The sequence below is a fragment of the Equus quagga genome, chromosome 6 (assembly GCF_021613505.1).
Source record: "Equus quagga isolate Etosha38 chromosome 6, UCLA_HA_Equagga_1.0, whole genome shotgun sequence".
NCBI lineage: Eukaryota > Metazoa > Chordata > Mammalia > Perissodactyla > Equidae > Equus > Equus quagga.
The window spans coordinates 63,849,620-63,874,198 of record NC_060272.1 but is presented as its reverse complement, the minus strand read 5'-3'; the positions used below and the strand labels follow the sequence as shown (position 1 = coordinate 63,874,198).

Genomic DNA, 24,579 nt, shown 5'->3' with positions numbered 1-24,579 from the left:
CCTCCTGTGGACCCACTTTGCATGGTGCATCCAGGGGGCTTCTGACCCTCTCCTGGTCTCAGTCACAACTTCTCTTCTGAACTGGCTCAGCTCCTAGGAAAGAAGGGCTTTTGAGCCAGTTAATTGGTCTCTTAGCCAGGACTGCTCCCTCAAAGCAGGCGCCTGGGCTGCTTTTCATCAGCAGGGAATCTGGGCCGTCACCCCGAGAGTGGAGTTCCGGGCAAGTGCTAATGGAGCAGGAGCCGGATGGGAAAACTGGACGGCTCTCTGCCTCCTACTGATTCAGGTTCTCACACTGTGGCCTCATGTGTTGTGAATTATAGACATACCAAACACACCCACAATTAAATATAAGCACCAAAATGCTCTTGAATGCCAAACGCGACTTGAAATGTTCTCTGGATGCATGCTGCCTGTGCATGGCTTGCTTCCATGAGTGCCAATGCGTAGTGAAGCTCGGACGAGCTTGCCCTCCACCAGCTTGCCTTGTTTGTGGTGCTTCCCTTTAACTTCCACCAGGAACTAGGGTTGTGCTGCAATCACATTTTCCCTGCAAGGGGAATGACCCTTCTTGTAGACATATTTGGCCTTCATGGGAGGTCTCTCCACGGTCAGAAAGAAACTCACAGAAAAGCCATTAGGCCCGATATCAAATCTCTTTCTGGGGTAATAGATGTCAGGGCTACTCGCCGAGATCTGAGTCAGAGATCTGTGGCCTCCTGGAGCTGAGTGTGGCTGAGCGCAATGGTCCAGCTGGCCGGCCACACAGACGTCAAGCACGATGGCACCTCCGGTCTCACCACCTGGGCCCAGGTCCTGCAATATGCAAATCACAGTCCTGCGCAGAGAGCAGCTAGGGTCTTCCTTCTCTCCTGCTCCCTCCTCACCCGGGCCCTGCTGCTCTGCTCACCGGGTTCTAGTTCTGGCAATGTGCGGTGGAAGACGCCAGCAAGGAAGTGGGGTGGGGTCTGCATCTAAGCCGGGCTTTATCTTTTTGGGCTTGTGAGTCTCTTTTGAAGAGACATAGAGTGTAAAGAACAACGGTGCTTGTTTTTCATTTGGGAGGTTCAGTTCTATCAAGAAGCTTCTTAAGTGTTAAGAAGCTCGCTGAGGTTGGCACCCTCTCCCTTCATGTGGTTCGCAGTTCCCATGTTTTACTTATTTTTGATGTGGTAGCTGTAGCCAATGAAAGCTAGTCCCCTCCTCCCCTCCCCCAGCCCCAGTTCAAAGTTATAAACTGAGAGTTTTTGGTTTCTGTCTTCAACATTTCCTCTCTTCGACGTCTCTGCAGGGCCGAGAATGCCATTTTTGCAGTCACTCCCAGGAGCTTCAACTCTCATGATGTCCTTTGCTCATTAATGGGGACAGTGGGACATATGGGAAGGGAGCCAGGGTCAGGGGTGTGGGGCTACCTGCCTTGGCAGACATTCCTGAGTCCAGACCAGGGGCCAGGCACTGGCCTGGGAACTGAGGATACAAAGACCAGCCAGCAGAGACTCCCACCTGGGGCGCTGCAGCCATCTTGGGGACAGAGAGAGGTCTCCCACCAAGAGGTCTCTCTGGAAGGTGACCAACAGCCTTTTAATTGCTGAATCCAAAGATCCTTTTCAGTTCTCGTACTTCCTTATCTCTCATTCTGGGCCTGTTGATCACCCCTTCTTTAGTCGATATTTTATTCAATAATACCTATAAGCGGCTAATTCATATGCCATGGAAAATGGTACAGCAAGATGGTTAAAAGCAGGTTATGAGGTCGTAACATCTGTATTCACACTCATCCCTGGCTTGTCTTAGTTGCGTGACCCTGGTGAGTTATGCAGCCTCTCAGGGGCTCGATTTCTTCACCTATTAAATGGGGCTAATAATATTACCTGCCCCATAAGGTTTTGTGCAGATTAGATGATACAGGGGATGTGCTTAGAACAATGTCCTGGCACTTTGTAGGTGCTCCATAAATATTGGCTGCTGTTATTACTCTTATCATGACGCTGTGCTAAGCACTAGGAATACAGCCGTGAACCCAGTAGTCGTGGGTTCTTCTCTCATGGAGTTTACAGAGCAGTCTGGGAGACAGCCATTCTACAGCGGCTGTCAGTGTGCTAAAATAAAAACAGCAAGTACTGAGCTGTGCTGCCGACCTGCGCTGCTGCACAGTTCTGTTTCCCAGACTCTCTAAGCCTTCTTTCTCTACTTCCATCCCTGACTTGTCTTCCTCTTTGGTTCCACAAAGCAGTGACTCCACAAGATTCTGTGATTGTTTCTTCCCCAGGCCCCTGACAGCCACCCCAACTGTCCAGCACAGTCAGCAGTGAGGCCTCAAGATGAGCTGAAGGCTTCGTGCCTGCTCAGTCAGGGGTCGTCCTGCGGTGGGGGTGGGGCAGTAGAAGGAGGTGCCTGAGGGTGAGGGCAGGCTTCCTTGTCGGAGAGAGATGGCTTCAGATGACCACCTCTGTTCAGCAGTCAAGTCTCCTGCCAGCCATCTAACCTCTCCATAACTCATTTCAATCATCTCTAAAAGGGACATGATAATACTCTCTATGTGGGTTAGTTGACTATGTAGATGTATTCTCAACTATATATACACCGTACATACACACATATGTAAGCATATATATACATATGTGTACACATACATACATATATGTCTATAGGTGTGTATAGATGCACTTATATAAACATACATACATGTATATGAAAAATCTCAGCTCAGCGCCTAGTCCGTAATAAGCACTCAGTCAATGGCAGCTCGAGTTCTAGCTGTTACTATGAGCTGAGCATCTCTGTGGGTTGTGGTTATCAGAGTACAGTTTCTGGAACACAAAAAAGTTGCCCTGTATAGTGTTATTCAGCCTTGTGTGGTCACTAAACTAGGAATATGGGAGACAAACTTGACAGAGATGGGCTCATGCCCTTGATGGAGTTCACGGTACAGATCTGCATACAGGTGACTCTAATGCCAGCCAAACTCCAGAAGACAATCAAATTGAGGATGCGCGTCAGACGCTCAGAGAGAAAACAGTTCTGCTCAGGCCATCAGAGGAGGTATCTTTAAGTGTAGCCACAGAAAAATGTTGATGGGGAGATGAGGCTGGAGGAAGGGCATTCTTATCAGAAGGCAGAGGAAAGCCTAGGAGAAAATGCACAGATTTAGGGAACTGCTTCACAGGTTTGGTCTCTGACCATGGTGGCTGGCGCCCAGTGGGCATGGGGGTGCTGCGACTGGAAGGCAGGCTGGAGTTGCAGTGGAGGGTTTTAGGCTGTCAAGGGGTTTGCAGCTAACCACACTTTTGAGCTAAAAATATGTTGTCCTAGAATGACTAGACAATTCCATCAGGAAGATCCTAGCTTGTAAGGACAAGGAAAATTTAACAAAAGAAAGAGGATTTATAAAATAAAGAAATGAAGCTGAGTTGAATCTGCCAGCGACAGCACCTTCTTTGTTTCTACTGGCAGAGGACTCCATCATTAAGTCACAGCACCGTGGCCGCTGCCATCAGATTAAATTGTCAACAGATTTCCATGTGTAGCAGAAACTTTAAACTTGTTTTATTAGTTAAAAAAGGAACGTGGTGCCAAAGCCACAGACTTGGTGTTCTTAAGCTTCGGTATTTGAGCCTGGCTACGTGAGGAAATAGTCTAAACACCGATCTATCCCTGTCTGACACATCCTCTATCCACACGAAACCGTCCAATGGCTTCTCATTATCTAATGAATAGTTCCCAGACTCCTAGGCATGGTTTACGGGCTGCTTTAGCCCTTCAGCCCAGCCCCTTGTCACTATCCTGTGCCCCTGTATTCTGGCTGTATTTAACTGCCTGTAAATGCTTGAACCATGCTGTGTGTCTGCTCTGCTCTGTGCTCTCCCTTATCTTCTTGGCCTGGTTGATCTCTTCTCCTTATCCAAAGGCCTGTTCTGACGCCCCCTGCTCCAAGAAGGCTTCCTGATCTCCCGTCTCAGGTAGCGTCCCTCTTGTTCTTGCACCGTGACCTGTGTCCATCTTTATAATCATAACTCTTCTGAAAGTTTGTGATTACTAATGGAACAGAACATCTTCCCCACATGCTCGTGAGCTCCTTAGGGTAAGAACTGCTTCTCTCATCCTTCTATCCTCAGTGCCCAGCACATGATGTGGATAAGAAAAGTTCCTGAATTGAAGAAGAACCATCCTAGGAATCCAAAACATTGTATTGTTTGCCTCGACAAGACATTAAGATATTTTAGGGGCTGGAGACAGCATCTAATCTTGAGTACTTTGTATGAAAGAAATGAAAGAATCTATCCTGGGAATTCTGTAAAAAGTGGGGTCCTCCTGAGGATTTAAAAAGTGTTGACATTGACCTAGGCCAGTGTGCAAAGATGGTCTTGGACTTCCTGCTTCAGAATCAACTGGTCTGCCAGCTAAAGGTTCAGATTTCTGAGCACCTGCTTTATATCTCCCAAGTCAAATTCCTGGAGAATGAGGCCTAAGAATCGGCATTGTTAATACCTTCTGCTGGTGATTCTGAACCACCCTCAAGCCTGAGGACCCCTAACTTGGGCAAAGTCTCCAATCAATGTAATATAGGTGGGCGCAGGAGGGATGGGGAGGTTGAGAAGGATATTGCACCTTGATGTAGTTTTTATGGTTCAAGAATTCTCAGCAAGACTCAAACTCCTCGATTAAACTGTATTCTGTACAGGCTGTCATGGGAGGGCATCTAGACTTCAAAATTAAACCTCTTTTCTGCTCCCTTCATTCTACGATTTTTGAAACATTTACAAAACAAGGAACAGGACCAAGATTTTCTGAATGTCCTATTATTCTACTTGGATATTGGAACAAAGGCCATAGTCATGAGCAGTCAGAGCAGCTTGATAGGTGAGGGAATATAATTAGAAACAGCCCTGCCGTGGAGGGAGTGAGGAAGGCCTGGGTCCCTCAATTTGCAAACAGAAATAAATAGACTATTCTGTAGGGCCCCAGGATGACAGGTCCTCTGGTGTTTTGCCACTTTCTGGTTCCAAGGAGCAAATCACAAATTCACAGAAATGAGTTCTCAGCCTCCTGACCAGAGAGCTCCCATCAGGCTTCAGACTTCCTTCAGGTTGGGGAAGATGGGAAGGAATTTGAGCTGTGGTAGCTCTGGTGACACTCAGATAGGGGAGACCAGTGCCTTCCCTTGAAAACAGGAGAAAGAAGGGACTAAGGCCGTCCAGCTGGGCTTTTCCTGCTCCATCTCTCAGTGTATGAGAGGGCTGAACTGTTCCCAGCCTGCTATTTCCTTCCTGGGATGAACTGTGGTTCAATTACTGTGGAGACAGAAGGCTCTGGACCATATCGTGACTGAGATGAAAGGGAGCTAGGTGGTCGTCCCCTGATTGGGGTGGTTTGCTGATGGGTGATTCAGGTACCACGACATAACCATCTGGGGATAAAAAGACTTAGAGGTGAAACCTTGTTCAAAATAATGCTGTAAACACAAAACAAGAAACATCACCCAATAATAGAAGCATGGCTCTGAAAGTCCCCTCACCTTTGATACTAAAGGCAGGAAGAAAAACTGGATATATGTTGCCAGGTGGCTAAAGAGAAGATTAAGGGATGAGCCTCTGATGAATAAGGAGCTGTGATCTATTTCTTCATTTAATTTATTTTTTATTTTTTGAAATGGATAATGAGATAGAAAAACCTTAAAATTAAATTGACTTAGAAGCAAAGGAAGAAATTATTGCAAGTGTTTTTCTAGCTATTTCCCCAACAAATTCTTTTTCTTCATATGTGTATATATATATATATATATATATATTTGTATTTTGCTTTAATTTTTGTCCTCGAATATAAAATGACTTTAGCTAATACAGGATTCTAATCACATTGTAAGAATATCATAATGAAATTGTAACCTTTGACAATGACAAATCTGCAAGACATAGCAAGGTGCAGTGATTAATATTTCCTATGCGGGTACTTAAAACTCATTTTCCCTGGAGTAACTGAGAGAAGGTTCTGTGGGACAGAACTACATCTCAACTTTCACTTGCCTTCTAATGTCTTGAAGTTCTTGAAAATACAATCTAGAATAAAAGAGTAATAGTTAGGCAAAAGGATCTAATAGAAAATTTAAGTCTGGGCTTAAGAAAAGTCAATGTGTGCCAACCAAGTATAATGACAATAATACCAGAAAAAAAATTATGGATGATTATTTGCATTCAGATAGATTTTTCAGATTTGCTGCAGGGTTATTTTAAACAAATATTTGTCATGATTTACTTCTCTGTATTTTTTTTTCTACACACAATTTTTAGGGATAGTTTATCACATAAAACAAACCAAGTATATACTTTTATCCATTTGTTGAATCAGTACGTCTGCTACAACCCTGTTCTTTGAACAAACAGGGGTCACTCTTTTAGCTGTGGCTTGAAAAAACGAACATTGACATCAGGCAGGTCTCCACGATCTGCAAGGTTAAAAACCAAGGACTGCTGTTATTTACATCTCTTGGACAAGGACAGCTCATCTACCTGGCACGCTATGTCTGTGTGTGATTCTGGAACATAATCTATGACTCGGTTCTGTTAAGTATTGAAGGACTCCATGTATCTGTAGCCACTCAGACCCGTGATTGCCAGACACCAAAGCATACTACCTTGGCTAAGCTGTCTCCCTCTGTTTACCTCGGAATATGCTTCTGGACTTTTCACTGAGAATGATATGTGGGTGCCTGCTGATGTACTTCTAGCTGGTGATCCTGGGTCACCAGGATACACAGAAGGATCACGTTGCATTTCTACTGTGACATGAAGCCTGGTAAGAAGAGATTGCAGAGAGGGCAATTTCTTCTAACTAAAAGGATCTTGTCCTTTCCTAGTCTATCCTCAGTAATACGATTCCCTCTTCCCCTCATCTACAATGATACTACCACTCGCACAAAGGTTAACACTCAGTCTGATACTCATCCATAACATTTATTGAGATCTTACTATGGGCCAGATACTGCATTCAGTGCTTATATAGTGCTGGACAGATAAGCCACAAACTGGCCTAAGTTGTTTTAAAGTGTTAATCTTCATAACAACTCTGAGAGGTTGTTAATATTATCCTCCCTATTTTACATCTGGGCAAACTGATGTGAAGAAAAAGGTTAATGAACTTGTCAAGGTTAAATAGTAAGCAAGTGGCAGAGCTCAGATTGGCACCAGAGTCCATGCTCTTAGCCACCTTGCTATGTTACCTGTGAAAAGTTTGTTACGTCTCTTAAAACATACTCTGGTCCTACAAGGTAGATATATTAATGTCCTCATTTTGCTGATGGAGAAACTGAGGCACAGAGGGCCACGTCATTTTCCCAGCATCATACATTCAAATCCAAGCCATCCATTTTCAGAGGCTTCCTGCTTTTCCTCTTATGTGGGTCCCCTCAAGGTGATGATGCAGGAGACTGTTTTTTTGCAGGTAATGTTAAAGAAGAACCTCCGTGCAAAGGGCTAAGGTGGTTAACAGCTATTGAAGGGTGGGGGATGTGATTGAGAGAAGCAGAGATTTGCAATGCTTTGCAGTCTGCATGTACCACGTCTACACCCTACTGAGTCTCATCTTCTTTCTCCCGGGACTTGACTGCAGGGGCAGTGAGGGAATTCAGATCTCTGGGCTCTGATTCTCAGATTCCATGTCTTTAGGAGTCAATGCTTTCGTCTGATGCTGGAACAACTTCTCTGGTTCAGGCTACAGTGCACCTGCAGGTTTCCCATTAAACTGCCTGCCGAATCAGGAATAATGATTCTCAGGGGGAAGAGAGATTATTTGCATTTGAATTAATGTTGAGTTGAGAGTCACAGATTCCTCATCAAGAAGGATTTAGAGCAATTGCTGATATCCTGGGGATCTGTGACCAGCTCATTATTTTCATCTCACAGGGTAGTACTAGAATTTTTAATTTTTTTTTCAAGTCTTCTTTGGAAAGTTTGGCTCTCTTTATCCCCATGATCATAATTATAATAATTTTGAAACATCAGTCTGCTCAGATATCAAGGTGTTGAACGGATAATTTCACTTTAATGAATTTGTCTCTTATGGGCTTATTTTTCACATCTCTCCTAAGCTGAATAGCTAACTGGTTAATATGAGAACTGTTCCGTTTCATTAGCTTCTCCCTGTTGATTTCCTTGAGGTGGAACTGATGCATTGCCAGTTGCAAGCCCTGTCAGCTCTTTCTTTTTAGGCAAAGCACGGATCCAAATTCTATTCTAAGGCACTGAGGCCAACTAAGGAGAATTAAAAAAATGAAATAGTTTGATCATCCAGAGAAGCCACAGGATTCCTCATACCCGGTGGCTTCTGAGAGATTAGCAAGTGCTTGTCGTGGACGTCATAGACACTTGTACCCGAGGCCGTCTTGGGGAAACTGTACAAGGAAGGCCACAAAGTCCTGGCAGGAATGGAGAGGGAAAGAGCTTTTGCTGATAAATGCAGGAAGGGATAAGAGAAGGAGGAAGAAAGCAACAGGGTGGGAGGGGACCCAGGAGGCTTTGTTGAGAGTCTAGAATTGGAATATAACAATTGCTAACTTTTTAGGAAGAAGGTCTTGTGATTGCTGTGGTGGGGTAGGAGGATGTTCTGGAACATAGTTTAAGGTAAAAGAGAAGATGTCAGTGGATAACTGAGACTCCTGGAAAGAGAAGAGTGGTGCCTCCTTCATAGGGCCCTGAGTTCCGCTGAGGTGGAGAAATGATCAGTTAGGGTGCTCTGGGCTTTAAGAGAAAACCCGATGTAAACAATCAGGAGATGCATTGCCTCTCACAGCAAGAAGGTAGAGTGCACTTGAGGATTGTTTGATTCAATAACTGTGTGTCATCAAGGATCCAGTGATTTGTGTCTTTTTGCCCTATGTCCTTAGCATTGGTTTTATTCTTAAATTTGTTCTCCTCAAGGTTGTAGGATGACTACCAGCAAAAATTGGGAGTGTGTCCTTCCTTGCTCACCTCCCTAGGGCTGGAGAAGGGAGAGACTTTCTCTTCGTTCATGGAAGAAAAATCCTTCACTTCAGTCTAAAGGAGTTAATTTAGGCCTTGTCCGGCCCCAGCACCAATAGCTATCACCAAGGGAATGTCATGATCTGCTGGCTGAAGTCTGAGATCCAGAACCAATCAGTGGCAAGAGGTGTAGGGTTACCTGGATTATACTAGACTAATCAGTGCCCATTTGGGGGCTGGCAATGGGGTCAGCTTTCTGTGAGACACACGGGCTATGCGGAGAAAGGGTGGAGTCTGAGGCAATGAAGAAGAAAGGACTCAAGTACCCACTATGCTAATCTACAAAACAGTGTTGCCAAAACACTACTGCGAAGAAGGTAACTGAAGTCTACTGACCCCAGGGGTAGAGTGAGACTAAATAGCTTTCCCCCAACAATCTGAGACCAGGCGATTTTGCTCGGGTGTTTACGAGCCCTCCAAACAAGAGAAAAATGGAAATGAAACCAGAAAGCAGAAAGCGGCACCAAGAAGTCAGCTATTAAAAGGAGTAGGTCTGTGTGTGGGAGGCCCTGTGTGCTGGGTGTGTCAGGTTGTGCCTCCCATCATATCCTGTAAGTCTTTAGAAGGATGGAGACTGACTGGGGCATGCTCTCTATGTTCCAGGACATGATGGGCCTTCAATATCCAATCAGAAGAAAGAGGGAAGAATGGGTCTCGGGTTTCCATGGTTCACATAAAGTGTCTTCTTGCTTGGTAAAACTGGTTAAACCAACTCTCTAGCAGTCATAGACTCTCTTGTGCCTTTTGTTAATTTTTATGCACATTATTTCAAGTGTACTTTTTGTCCTGTTAATTATGCAGCAATGTTTCATAATTGTCCTTTCTATATATTCTTCAGTTCACTCTTTGAGAATTATAGATTGGTGTCATCTTTTTAGCTGAAGGTTAGGGATGCATGAGGAGAGAGCCATCTTCTCCCAGATTACACAGCATTGGTATTACCAGTGTAAAGTTTAAGTAGCTGTGAAGTGGATGACAGATGTTCTAGGAAGAGCTGGATGTGGGTAGAGTCACTTGGTGCAGTCAAGTGGGTTGAGCTTGAACTAGCTCATGTCCAGTGAGAGACACAACAGGGGCCCTATGAGAACAGAGGCTAAAAGTCTGGGATCAGGGGAAGACAGTGACAGGGAGGAGAGAGCTGCCAATGTCAAAAGTAAGAAAAGGCTAGGCTTCCAGTGTTAGGTGTGCAGACTGGCTAAAAAGTAAGTGACCCAGAGGGTAAAGTCAGGGTCTCAGACCCCTGAGAACAGCTAAGAGAGAGAAAAGACAGAAAGAATCAGGGAGAGGCCGCCCAGTGGTGCAGCGGTTAAGTTTGCACGTTCTGCTTCAGCAGCCCGGGGTTCGCCGTTCGGATCCCAGGTGCGGACATGGCACCGCTTGGCAAGCCATGCTGTGGTAGGTGTCCCACATATAAAGTAGAGGAAGATGGGCACGGATGTTAGCTCAGGGCCAGTCTTCCTCAGCAAAAAGAGGAGGATTGGCAGCAGATGTTAGCTCAGGGCTAATCTTCCTCAGAAAAGAAAAAAAAAAAGAAAGAATCAGGGATATACTAAGGCTCATGGCCAGAATCTTTGTGCATCTTCCTTTCTCTAAAATGGCAGCCTGGCTGATATGCCGATACAAATCTGCCTGTGTGGCTCTCTCTGTACCTGCCAATTGTTCCAGCCATGAGGTAAACACTGCAATACTATGGCCAGCAGGAGATGAAGAGCCAGGCCATTTCAGAGAGGCCTGAACCTCGCAATGGGGCATAAAGGCTTAAGGGCTTGTGAAGGACCTGTGAAAGGAAATGGAAGACGATGACAGGATGGAAGGTACTGGTTTATGGTAAAGAGGTTACTGAAGTTAATGCTGTACCAACTTTAATCCAGAGCAGGGTTTCTCAGCTGCAGTATTATGAGCACTTGGGGCTGGAAATTCTTTGTTGTGTGGGGCTGTCCTCTGCACTGTAGGAGATTTGGCAGCATCCCTGGCCGCCATCCGCTAAATGCCAGCAGCATCCCCTACCCCCATTTGTGACAACTAAAAATGTCTCCCAACATTGTCGCTACTTGAGATTTTTGTTCCCCAACCCTGGTGAGAACCGCTGTCCTGGAGTGAAGGAGGAACTCAAAGGCTTGGGAGTGATGGGGTCATTGAATGGATGAGTAGCTTCTCCCTAAGATCCTGAGAGACTGATGAAGGTTACCAAGCTTGGGCACAGATTGATTTACAGCTAAAGAATAAACTTTGGACCCCAATGTAGGCAAACTTGTAAAGGTGATTTTAGGACCAAGAAGCCAATTGGATTAAAACACTGGCAGGACTAGTTGGTGCAAAAAATGACAGAGATCAATTGAGAACTGACTTGGATATCACTAAATATCTGAGAGATAACCAAAACCACAGGCTATGTTACGTGGGTATCATGACAATCACGCTGATAACAGGACTCCAAGTTGTTATGTACCTGTTAAGTGCCAGGAGCTGTGGCAAACACAGATTACACCCAATTTATAATCCTACAACTGTCCTGCAAGGCAGGAGTTGCGCTCATTTCGTAGATGAGAAATCTGGGCCTCAGACAGGTTCCCATGACTTGCCCAAGGTCTTGTCACTAGTCGTGGTAGGGGCAGGCTGAAACCCCGGTCTGTCTAACTCCAAAGCCAGTGCTGTGTTCTTTATAACACAACACATATGATTAGAATGTGGGGGGTGTGTTCCACAAAAACTGCTGTGAGACCTTAATTATCACGTATAGCACTGTGTGTGTTATATACATACATACTACGTATGCATATAGGCAGAGACCCTCGTAACATAGAAGAGCACGTGGTAGCTCACAAAACTCTATAGAGCACATGAGGCAGCTGGTGTTTACTATTGGTACTTCTGGTACCTAAGGCTCCCTGAGCCCTTTTGACTCCAAGCGGAGAGGAGGCTGGGTCACAGAAGCCACTCAGCTCCCCTGTAAGGAAGCGTCTATTGGTGGGGCAGGGGCTGGGGGGTGGAGCCTCTGGGCCAGGGCTGTTGGGGTCTGAGTGGAAAGTTCTCCAGAGCAGCTTCTTAAACTTTAATGTCATCTGCTGTTCTTGTTAAAATACAGATTCTGATCCAGAACCTGAAGTTCTGGTGGGGCCCGGAACTCTGCATTTCAAACAAGCTCCCTAGAGATGCTAATGCTGCTGGTCCGGACAACCCTTGGAGCAGCGAAGGTGTAGCAGCAACAGGGAAGGAAATCTTAGTCTTAATGGCTCTTTGTAAAGCAAGTCAGTTAAGAAAGTCTTAAAGAAGCTACGGGACACAAGAGAGTCAAAGAAAGAATGCTAAGATGATGAGCGAGGAGACAGGGAGAAAAGGACAAATAGCACCTTCCCCATCTGATAAACAGATTATCAGAGACACAGGCGCAGAGTGGCTTGAAGCTTTAAAGAACAAGAGTTTCTGAGAAGTTTGTAAAATTACAACTTCATATAGCAGGTAGTAAACTTACGAAACTCGTTATCCCTAATCTTTAGTGAAGATTAAAAATACAGTTATGACGATGCTATAAATAGAAAGTAAATTACATGCTTGCAGTAGGTTACAGAGGGAAGGAAGGGTATTTTGGAACACCTGCCTAACCTTTGAGGTTGACACACATGTAAGCTCTGTGCTCATGGTTTCTAAACCAAAATAGGGAGTTATGATTCACAAGGGATTCCTTGTCTTTTTCCCCTGTCTCTGGGTGTAAGAGATATTGGAAGATGCAGTATGGATGCTGGAACATCAGCATTTCCAGGACTTTTTGATGGTTTCTGAAACAAAGTGTTAAACATTTGAAATGAGAACGATCCTGGGGAATCCAGGGTCTACGGACCTCCCTTTCAGATCACACATTGGGCCAAGTTCCCCAGTCATTCTGATGTAGCGGGATGTGTGGAACGAAGACTTGATGTGTTGTTCTGTACATTGGAGCTGGCTCAACTCCCATGTGCCAACTCTGTATTCCATTGCAATAGCTCCTTTTTGCTGATTTCCTAAGGAGGCTCAGAGGATGTGTCTCTAAATATTCTGGTCATTGTGTCTACTGAATTCACTAATTTATTCCACAATTATGTGTAAATTATTGCGTGCCCAATGCTGGGTAAATAAAAAGAACAAAACCCTAGCTCTCTCTCTCATGAAGCTTACAATCAAGTGGGAAAAAAAATGTCAGCAAAGTTTGTAATTTTTTATTTATATTTTTGAAAACTTGTTGAAGAAGTGCTGTGAAGGAGAGTTTGCAATTACATACAGAGAGGGACATTCTCAGATGGGATGGTTCACAGAAGGCCTCCCTAAGGAAATGCCTTTCAAGTTGAAACTCTGAAAATAAGTGGAAGTTAGCTTGACAAAGAGTGAAAAGAAGAACATTGTAGAGATATATAAAGATGCTAAAACGGGAGAGAGTTTGAAGGCTAGTGTCAATGGATGTCATGATTGGAGTTCAGAGAACTGTCTTCTGTCCCTGGAGAGACCATTCACAGAGGACCTTCTAGGCCACTGTAAATTCAGTTTCCTTCCATATATGTATACTGGAAATCCATCAGAAGATTTTGAGCAGAGCTGTGCCTTCACTTGCTCTAGAGCTCAGTGTATTCCAGCCCTCAACCCCAAGATGGAGACACGATACCAAGGCTCAGGTTTGCATCTGGCAAGCTCAGCTGTCCAATGGGCACCGAGGGAAGGGCAGGGGCCCCTTCAAACATCCCTCCAGCTGGACACTAAGGGTTCTGTGCCACTGTCCAAGCTGTAAGGCGCAGGCTGACTTTGTGACAGAGAAGAGGGGTGGCAAAAACCTGTGAAACACATGAAAGAAAAGAGCTACACGTTTCCATCATCCATCCTTTGACATGGAGGAGAAGTGAGTCCCACCCAGAACGCTCAGGCATTTGTCATTCATTATGTTTTGTGCTTACAAAGTCTTCTTCCAGGAGTAACAAGCAAAGTGCTGTAAAGGCTTCAAACACTATTTTATATTCCAGATTCTGTCACCTGCATGTAGTGTCCCCTCAGGTTTGGGGGATAATTTACATTATCATCAGCTACAAGGATCAGCCTCTTTGTGGTAGCTGGTAGTTGAAGCTGGAAAAACTTTTAATTTTTTTGGCTTACCGTGATGAATAGAAAAATCACTTGCTTTCCTCTTTTTTTTTTTTTTAACATCTTATGATGAATTTAGTTTGAAAGAAATGAATTCACGTTATTCTGATTTACCATAATCTCTTAGCCTATAGATGTGGGGCTTATTTTCAGCTCATTATAATGCCTTATGGATCAGGCATCCCTAAGGAATGAAGGGTGTTGAGTCTTAAACCAGAAAAGGGAAATCTTTCTTGTTTTTTTTTTGTAGACCCCTAGATAAATTTTCTGGTGATCTACTTGCAACCTGGGAAACAGGAAGGAAGACAGGGCTTGGAAGTTTGCCATACAGATTTTAGCCAAATCATTCACTTTTCTTGTGTCAATTTTAGCATAGAAAGTTTTCAAAAAGAAATTCCTATACTGTGTGGTATCCCGTCAACCTACACACCTCCCAAAAAGATGTCTTTGGCATCCAGAAAGAAGACATGAAATTCAGTATTTGCCTCCACAGGAGGGCATAAATCAGATTAGAGAGACTGAATTGCCTAAGACAATAAAGTCAGGATAACTGAGGACTTGGTCTTTATTCTACCCAAGAGTTATCCATATTTCCTGGTTTTCTGAGTATCGCAAATCAAGTTGGGAACTAGTTGGGGCATGATCTCATTCTATCTATTTTTTTTTGTAAGGAAGATTGACCCTGAGCTAACATCTGTTGTCAATCTTCCTCTTTGTGCTTGAGGAAGATGGTTCCTGAGCTAACATCTGTGCCAATCTTTCTCTATTTTATATGTGGGATGCTGCCACAGTGTGGCTTGATGAGTGGTGTGTAGGTCCATGCCTGGGATCCAAACATCCAAACTCTGGGCTACAAAAGTGGAGCATGCAAACTTGACTACTACACCACCAGGCCAGCTCCTCCTTCTACGCATTTTGATGCGAGATTTCCCCATCAATCACTACGGAAAAGGAGCTTCTCCAGATTGGCCTTGGAGATGAAGAAGAAAGTAAACACTCAGAAATCAGAGTTCTAAGGTCTCCATCTCTCTGTGAGACCTCAGCTCAAGAGTGAAAACATAAATAAATAAACAGACAGGAGCTCAGAAGAGAAGAACTGTCTGTGATACATAGAAACAATGTTGGAGAATGATCTCCAGCTTCATTATCAGTGATAACAATAATTAAAGGGTTTTGGAACCTCAGTGGTCACCACTGCACTAGTTAATAGTAATTATTGGATAATTACATATTATTATATGAAAGCTATATAATTATATAATTGTTATTATTAAGGATGATGTTGATCATTGTGGTTCCAACCACTTCTTCATTTATGGGGCCTCTTTTGGGATGATAATGAGATAATAAGGGATAAAGTCAAGAAGAGGGAAAGTATCTGGGCCAGGGCATGTTTGCTGGCCTCAGCCAAAACAAAGGACGGGGAGACAGAACCTTAGGAATCAGCGACATCTGTCCTGGACCAGTCTGGTTGGCATCTCTGACTGACCTGTGAGATAATTACTCTCAAAGAATTTCTGGCACAGAGTGTTCTGGCTTGATTGCTGCCCCCTGCCTTTGCAGAGCATCTAACTGGCATTGCATGAGAACACAGAACAGATGTGTGCGATGTCGTGCCTTGGTCTCTCCGCTGTCAGGGTGCCTGGGGACAGGCGGGAGAATGGGTTGCGGGCAAGGGAGATGGAGACAGAAAAGCCGTGATTACCAAGGGCCGCTCTGACCTGGAGGGCGATTTCCTAAGCCTGGTGCCCTGGACTATTTTATTGAGCCTCCTAACAACCCTCTAAGAGGAAGCGATGTGTTCTCATCCCCAGAGCCTGGAGCTGGAGCCTGAAAGACTAGAGTCAAACCCAAGCAGCAACTCTTTTGTGCTGTGTGGCTTAGGTGGTGACAATGCCCCTGGGTCTCTTTCCTCACGTGTCAAGTAGGGATAACCATGTCCTCTCTGCAAGGTGGTTAGAAGGATTGAGACAATGCCAGCACAGCACCTGGCGCAGCCTGGCCTGTGACGAGTGTGTGGTAAGTGAGAGCTGTTGGAAGAAGAGGTAGAAAACATTATCTGCCTTCTGCTCCCAAGGGAACCAAGCCTCTGGGAGAATTTCATACTCAACTTTGAATATGAAATTTGCCCTGTATCACCATAGCTAGTAAATGGCAGAACTGAGACTTAAACCCAGGTCTTCTCATTTTGGTGCTAATCTCATTATGCTGAGACTCTGGCGACCTTGCCAGCCCCTCTCCTGTGGAAGTGGATGGTGGAGTCTGAACTGTCAGTGCTGCTCTCAGTTGCAATGTAGCAAAAGGCAAGCCCAGGCTTGTTCGCCTCTGTGTCGAGTGTGGCCCAGGTCACAGGGAAGGAGTTGCCAAGCAATGAGTGGGAAGCTTTCCATAGGCAGTTAGGTTAGTAAGAGAATAGGGCGGGCTTTGTAAAAAGGCAAGGCTAGGTGCCTGTGGCAGAACCCTTGTCAGCCCAGGAAGTTCCCTCTCTTGAGGAGCAGATGATTCCTAAGGAGAAGAGAACAGTAGTTTTCAAATTGGAGATAACGCCCCAAATCATCCCATAAGCAATTCAATTCCTTATTCACAAGCACATTTTCAAACCCTCAGTAGGAAAATGACCCAAATGTGCACACTTAGTGTAAGAAGAGACATCCCATTAGGAGCAAGACTGGGCCCACCTCTGTGGTTTATTTTAACCACGTTCTTCCTGGGGAGAAATCCATTCACGATTAGAGGGCAGAAAAATAAAGGATAACTGAGCTCATAAAATTGAGTCTTTACAACTAAATATTGCGTTTTGCTGGTTCATTGTCTCCTGAAAACTCAGATTATTCTCAAACATCTGCATTTATTTATTTCTCCCTTTAATAGGAAAAAAAAGTAGAAGGTATAGCTAGCTAAGTGAGGGCAAAGTTACATCTTAAAATAAGGATCTTGAAATATGACTTTGATCTTCTTACACTAGTGCTTCTGTCCCTGGACTCTGATTAACCAAAGTTTTCTCTTATGTTTTTGCCTAATATGTGTGTAATTTTTCAGTCCCCTCTGAATCAGAACACCAATTTCTGATTTCTGAGTTTTACTGTAGGATAATACAAAGTTGGTGTGAACAGGAGGTAAATCTAGCACTAAGATGACAACTGGCCGGGGATCAAGGGAGTTGAAGGGGAGAGCATTCATTCTGGGTAGATCAGTGCGGCCAGAAGTGATTGGTGCTGGGTACTTTTAAGTGGTAGTTGGCGTTTGGAACTTTGGGACAGTGTGGGTGGCTTTGGCCATACTGAGTCAACCACACCGAGTCAGGAGGAAGAGTCACCTTTGAAGCTCCCTCCATCACCAGGAAGGGGTTCTTCTTCCCAGGTGAGTTTCACTTGATTTGTCACTTGCTGTCATCCGCAGGTGAGCCGGGGAGGAGGAGCTCTGTTTTGTTGGCTGACTGCCTGCTGTTCCAGTAACTGTGTTAGAGGCGTGGCTGCAACAGCCTAGGACCAAGACTTGAAGATTGGGTTCTGGCCTTGACCTATGGTGAGGGTCACAATAGACTTTATCATTCAAACCAGGACACTTTTGAGAACCCAAGGAGGCCCTTTAGTAGTTCCTATGGGACAACATGTGGAAATGGGACTGTCTTGGGCAAAGTGGTACATACAGTCCCCCCACGTCGATCTTGGGTAAGTCACTGAAGCTCTGTGAGCTTCAGTTTCATCACTTCTTAAAACAACAAAAAATACCTGTCCTATCTCACAGGGTGTGAGGCTCAAATGAGATAATAAATTTGGAAAGTGTTGTGAAAATAAGGAATCACTGTGAATGTACAGGTTATTTCCATACGTCCACAGAGGAGCCCAAATGTGTGCTGAATGGGTGAAGGTGGTCAAAAGGTACAAACTTCCAGTTATAAGATAAGTCAGTCCCGGGATGTAATGTACAGTGTGGTGGCTATATTAACAATACCGTATTGTATTTTTGAAGGTTGCTAAGAGAGTAGATCTTAAAAGTTCTCATCAGCAAGAAAAAAGAATTTATAACTATGTGAAGTGATGGATGTTAACCAAACTTATTGTGCCAAGCATTTCACAATATATGCATGCGTTAAATCATTTTGCTGTGCACTAAAATGAATACTGTTATATGTCAATTATAGCAATAAAACTGGAAAAAATAAAAAACATGAGAGAGGAAAATAAGTCTGTGAAATAGTATTATTGTGGTCTGTATCATTTTTTACAAATTCAATGAATATATTTTTTTAAAAAGGAGCCCAGAGTCTTAACACTGTTTAATAGTGCTAAACCCTGCACACAGGCTCCAAGAGTTTCAATTTTTAATTATAAAGAAACTGCTTCGTCATTCTCTTCTTAACCCTTGTACGCTTGTGGAGCCGATTCCGTTACTGGATTTACCTTTCAGTGCAAGAAGAGTGATGTCCCCCTAAGGATAGAGGTTACACAAAATCTCTGTTTTCGTCTCTTGGTCAGAGAGTGAGAAAAAGAAATTTTCTTACCAGTGTTTTGAGATTCTCCTCACCGTGGTCACAAGAATTAGCATCAGAGAGCCAAGGAATGGCATCCAGTTTGAGGTTTTAGCGTGGTTTTTAAAACGTTTAGAAAATGACTAGATATCCAAGCTTGTCTGTCTCTGCTTATAACTATTTTGGTGGTCTCTAAGTGGCAATAATTGAAATATTATTGCTTTTGAGCCATATAATTTCCCCATAACACAAAGCCTAAATATATTCCCCTCAGCTCCGTTGGGTGACAGTTGCTACAAGCGTAGGCTGTGGCCATCTCTATGTTTGTGACCACATAGGGTGGGGGGCCCCCTCTAAGTATCCCTGGGCCCCAGAGCCTGATTAACTCATGGCTGCAAAAGCCAATCTTGACTCAGAGATAGAAGCTGGGAATTTAAGGACAAACATAAAAAAATATCTATTAGGAAACTTGTTATAATTACGTGGTGGAAGCATAGTGTGCTTGGAGCCAAATGTTGATTAATGTTAATTTTAGGGTAAACAGAGAGAGAGAAAGACAGGAAAAGCCAGTGGACTCCAAGTCTAAAAATATTCTTGGGCTGAGACTCAGCATCTATGGGTGTACAACCTGATAATTACTTCTGAATAGTGATTACCTGTTCTTATATAATTAACTTTGAGGTTCATCTGGACTGCTAGAGCTTCTCTCCTGGAATGTACCAATCACTGTGATTCACAGACCACTGAACTAAACCCAGAAATGCCCACATACTAAGTCAGTCCGTTCTGCTCATTCAGAACCAGTGTCTTCTCTTTCTGGAATAAGTTCAGGAGGAATATTGTTCATTAGAGACTAAATCTGTTGGGAAGGTGATAATGGTGGCAGCGTTGTAGATAGTTGTCTCGTTGGGGGTGATGGGATCTGGAAAGGAGACACAGAGAAACTTGCAGCTTAGTTTAATTAAGGCCACTTGAAGAACCTTCCTGTCTTAGAGTCCTTCTCCCTGTTTCACTTGGGAAAGCCTAGAAAAGAAAATTAAACAGCCATCAGCATTCTGGCACTGATTAGTACAAGCAGTATCCAAAACAAAGAGAAGGTGGGAGACCCAGGGAGGCAGAAGAAGGATCTGTAAGTCTGTGAATGTGAAATGAAATTGAATACTTTAAACTAGAATGGGGTTGAAGTTAAATGGAAGTGGGGAGCGGGGAGAAAGGGAGAATATTGGGCTCGCTTCTCTTTAAGAGATCCTCTGAGACTTGGAGAGACTAGAATCAGTCACAGCTAGTTGATTTAGTTCATCACCTAGAGCAGATATTGTTGGTTGCTTACCAACAGCTGGTCCCCTTTCATCCTTATTAAGGAACTTTGGTTTTATTTGGATAATCTGCCCTCCATTCCACAGCCATGTATTTCAGTAAGACAGTTATGGTCATCCTATGTCCATTCCAGGCAGGCATTGGTTTAGGCAAGAGTATGGGGTCTCCCCTACCCCCAACCCCTTCCACCAGGAAGAAGCAGGCAACTTCAGCTTCCTCTGCAGGGTCTAGGTGTTTGTATGTGATGCCAGAGTCCGCCATCTTGCTTCCATGAAATGAGCCACCTTGAATACCAGCCAACCTGTTGAGGACGGCAGAGCTGAAAGACAGGAGGAACTTTGATGTCAAGGAGCCCATGAATTGACTAACGTTGGAGCTGCCCTACCTTGGAACTGCTTACGTTGTGAATAACTCCCTGGTTGTTTATGGCAGTTGAGTCAGAGTTCTGTTACGCTAGCGTTTGAAAACATCCTAACTGATATAGCGCTTTCTTAAGAGAAGTGTTTTATTATTTTTTTTTCGATTTTTTATGACCAACCCATTTCTCTGCCCATATGAGGAGCCTCAAATCCTTAGGAGCGCGTCTTCTGAACCCTGAACTAGACAGTGCTCAAGATTAGTAATAACAACCATCATAATAATTCACACTTATTTAGGCTATGTATTTTCCAAATTTTTTTACATTGGTCCTTACCTGTGAGGCAGCTAAGATGGTTATTATTATCCCTATTTTCAGGATGAGAAAACAAACACAAGGAGGTAGAATGATTTGCCTGACACATCTAACGCCATGTTGATGTCAGAGCTACAATAAAAACCTAAGTCTGGCAAAGAGAAATGTTTTGACAATGAGAAAGAGTAAATGTAGGAAAGGATTAAAAAGCCCAAACTTTGGAGGCCGCCAGAACTGGGCTTAAATTCCCACTCTACCTTTTGTTGACATTACGGCCTTAGACAAGTGACTTAAATCTCTCTGATCTTTAGCTTCCTCATCTATAAAATGATAATGATAAAAACCATATTACTGGGAAATTTCAAAAAATTAATGAGAAAATGTATCTAAAGTACCGAATCCAGCACTTGGCACCTTACAGATTTCCCTCTCTTAAACACTGTGCACCACTTACCAAAAGAAATTGTGGTAACTCGGTCCTTGCGGCTTTTTAAAAGTGAAATGGGCAACCATGAGTCTCAACTAATGCAAAGAAATAGATAGAACTGATTATTTCTAAAAATTCTTTAAAATGCAAAGAGTTTATGGCAAGAAAGAAAAAAACCCAAAAAAAGGAGAATCAAAATTGAAAGTGTTTCTATTTGGTGAAGACGAATGATATAAAACAGGACGCCGTATAATGGAGACAAGGCTGGGAAATTTATGTGGGAATGAGAACAAGACCATAAAAGAGGCCAGGAAGGAGCTGGCAATGTACAAGTATGGAAGAAAAAAATCCAGGGGACATAGTGGTACGCAAGCTAAACATTAAGTCGGTTGTGTTTTGCTCTTAGTAAGAAAAAGGCAATCGTTGCCTTGGAACTCATAAGCAAGCACCCAGCACAAGGGCACTTTGAGCTGACCCTCCCACCCTGATCAGCCTCCATTAGGCCTCTCTTAGAATTCTACCTTCTTTCTGACTCCACCTCTTAAGTAAGTCAAGTGATTGAGAAGGGATTTGAATAAAATCCAGAGAAAGCAAATGAAAATGACTAAATGACTGGAAGGCAAGACTGAAGGAAGTGGAGTCGTTTAGTTTCTCTTGTAGAGAAGAGGGCAAGCAAGGAGCCCAATAATTTTGGTGCCTGAAGGGATATTGTCCAGAGGTCAGGATTCTGGCCCTTCCACCCCGTGTACTCTCTCCACCTGGTTAGGTGTCTGTACATATCAGATGTTCACATAACCATTTGCTGATGATATTGGGGAGGTAAGTTTTACATGCCTTCTGGAAATTGAGGTTGAACATTATAAAGAACTTCGTGACACGAAGTATTAGAGGACCTGGAATATAAACGATAAAATCTTCTTTTAGGAACATTTCACAGAACACTGTAGAAAAACTGCAAAGTTTATTTTATTCCCATGTATTTAAGCCCTCAAAGAAATTAGACCAAATAAAAAGAAATCGGTACTAAAAAGCATGCAGGTAGGTAATTGGGTTCTGGGTTTATGTCCCTGCTCTGCCACTTACAGACTCTGTAAATTTGTGCAAGTTCATTAGCCTCTCTGAGTCTTAGTTTCCTTATCTATAAATTGGCGGTAATAATAGAACCCCCCTCATGGGGTTGTGAGGATTAAATACAATACTGCATTTAGTACATTATTTAGTGATTAGTATTTACACAGTGCTTAGGACGTGGGAAAAGGTTAAAAAGCACAGACATTTGTGCTTAGGAATAAGTCAATCAATCTTAGCTATTACTATTGAGTAGGTAGAGAGTACCAATTTGTCCATTTTAGAAGGTGCCTTAGAACTTCCTTAGTCTTGGACACTTCTGCTCGTTCACTGAAGTCCCTCCATTCTGGGCTCTAGTGCCAGTGTTAGTCTACACCCTAACTCCCCTTCCAGGGTAACTACGACTCCCTCCCACTGCAGCCCCATCTGAGGTGGGAGTCAGGGTGGCTGCTGTGGTAACATGTACCCCACTCTGTCGGAATCACAAAGTGGGAGAGTGTACTCCTGACCCATGAGGTAGCCTGCTCCTATTAGATCCCTCCTCTCACGCTTTCTTTGAAGAATTTCAACTAAGAGACACGAGATACTGGGGCTCAACTGGTGATGGTCTCCAAAGTTAGAAATGTTGACGCAATAATCACTAGCCAATCTATAGATGGGAAAAATAGAGTGATATTTATTGAACCTAATGTGACGGCTAGCCTGGAAGCACTATCTACACCAGGGAAGAAAGCAGCCTGGGCTAGTCTTCATATTAGGCTCAACAAATGTCACTCTATCTTTCTCATCTACAGAATGGTTATTGGTTATTCTCATTGCCAGAAGGTCATCTACATTTGGTGGCTGAGGCCTCCATTTCAGGACTGGCCATGTGGAGCATGGTGAGGGGTCAGTGAGCACAGAAGCTGGTGTGCAGAGGGGACCATCAATCAGAAGTGAGAGTCGATGTGGCTTCAGAGAAGCAGAGTTCTTTGCATGATGGCCTCCCAGTTCACCAGAGGCCTGACTGCACTTCTTACAGATTTTCTGTAATAAACTTCTTGTGCTTAGTGACTTGAAACCAAAAGACCCTTGCCCTGGACACTGGTCCATAGTCTCCTCTGTCAGGCATGAGAAGCCACTTAGTAAATGCTGATGATGATGACAAGTTGGGGGTGGGGGGGTACATGAGCTATCTGCTTTAGAATCTAAGTTCTTAGATGCTGCTGAGCTCTGCATTTTGTATTACTGCCCTGTCCCAGCCATTGAGCGAGGCAAGACACACACAGTAGGCTCCTTATTTCCTTGGATAGCAGGTATAATTTCAGCTCCAGTTCCTACTGATTCTTCTTTCTCTTCTGTCCCTTTCTTCTTTGTTTAATGTCTGCGGCTCAGACCCTTGGGTACCTGACATCCATTATTCAGCTGAACCCTGGGTCCTTCAGAGCAATAATTTTTGGTTAACAGGTCTACCAATTAGCATAATTAAACTATCCTTTAATATGTAAAAATGTGGAGTTGTGTCATTTTGGGAGATTAAGTCCCAAAATCAGTATGCAAGGCAAAGATGGAGTATACTCAAAACTATTATTGGAAGCCCCTTCTATAATCCTGAAGTAGATGGCAGTATATGTGGTTTGTGTACATAAAGCTGTACAGTAATACTCTTGTATTCATGTTTAATAATACATACAATAATCTAGAGTATATGGTGAAGGGTTTTATTCAAAATAAATTTCCTGCTTCCCCCTTCTTTGCTTCCGTCTCTCTTTGCTGAGTGCACATTGTTGAACACACGTAAGTTAGATGTGTCTATGAGGCACCCTGCTACACTGAACTACGCTGCATTTCCTGACCTCAGGCTTTCCACGGGGGAAGAAGGTGCTGTCCTCTCTAGCCTGTGCCTGTGCCGGAAGGTTCCATCATGCCCCTCCCTCTTCCCACACTCGCCTCACAGACACTTCTGCAGCCCTGCAGGCAAATATACTCATCCGAGACCTAATCAGGAAACTAAAAGGAAAAATGAGGAGCTAGGAGAGATGCTAAAATCATCGGTTATCCACCTGGGACACTGTCTCTTCGCTTCCCTGCAAAGACAGATTATGGAAAGGAGGAGAGAGTGAGTGGAGGGGCCATGTGGGGCTCTGGATCCCAGGCTCATTTTACCTGCAGTCTTGAGCTCTGCAGGTTGGAGGTTAAACTGAGCGGCTTGATGCTCTGGTTTTCACCATAGTCGGTCGAGTTTTGTATTGGAAACTAGCCATCCCCCTGGAAACTTCAGATCGCTCTTCAAATATCAATAATGTCATCCTTGGGAATGAGAATGCTCTTGTTCCCGCGGAGAGTAGGATGTCTGACTGTCTGCGTGTGCCTTTAAGTTGTGCTTTTGGTATGGCTGACTTTTTAAATAAAAATCACCTAGCATGGTTTACCATATGTCTGATGAAATATTGCAAAAATGAAACGCAGATCTTTGCCATTCTCTCTTGAGCAAATACATATGCTGTTACATCTCAGAGCTATTTAT

The 24,579-nt window shown here is 43.8% G+C and overlaps 1 long non-coding RNA gene across 2 annotated transcripts in view; it reads left to right on the top strand.

Annotated features, from left to right (window-relative positions):
• The window catches only part of LOC124240637 (uncharacterized), a 61,117-nt gene extending 42,813 nt beyond the window's left edge, over positions 1-18,304 (top strand). For both annotated transcript variants that reach the window (XR_006888968.1, XR_006888966.1), the window contains exon 7: positions 17,517-18,304. This is a non-coding gene — a long non-coding RNA (uncharacterized LOC124240637). The remainder of the gene's footprint in view (positions 1-17,516) is intronic.
• Positions 18,305-24,579: the final 6,275 nt, after the last annotated feature.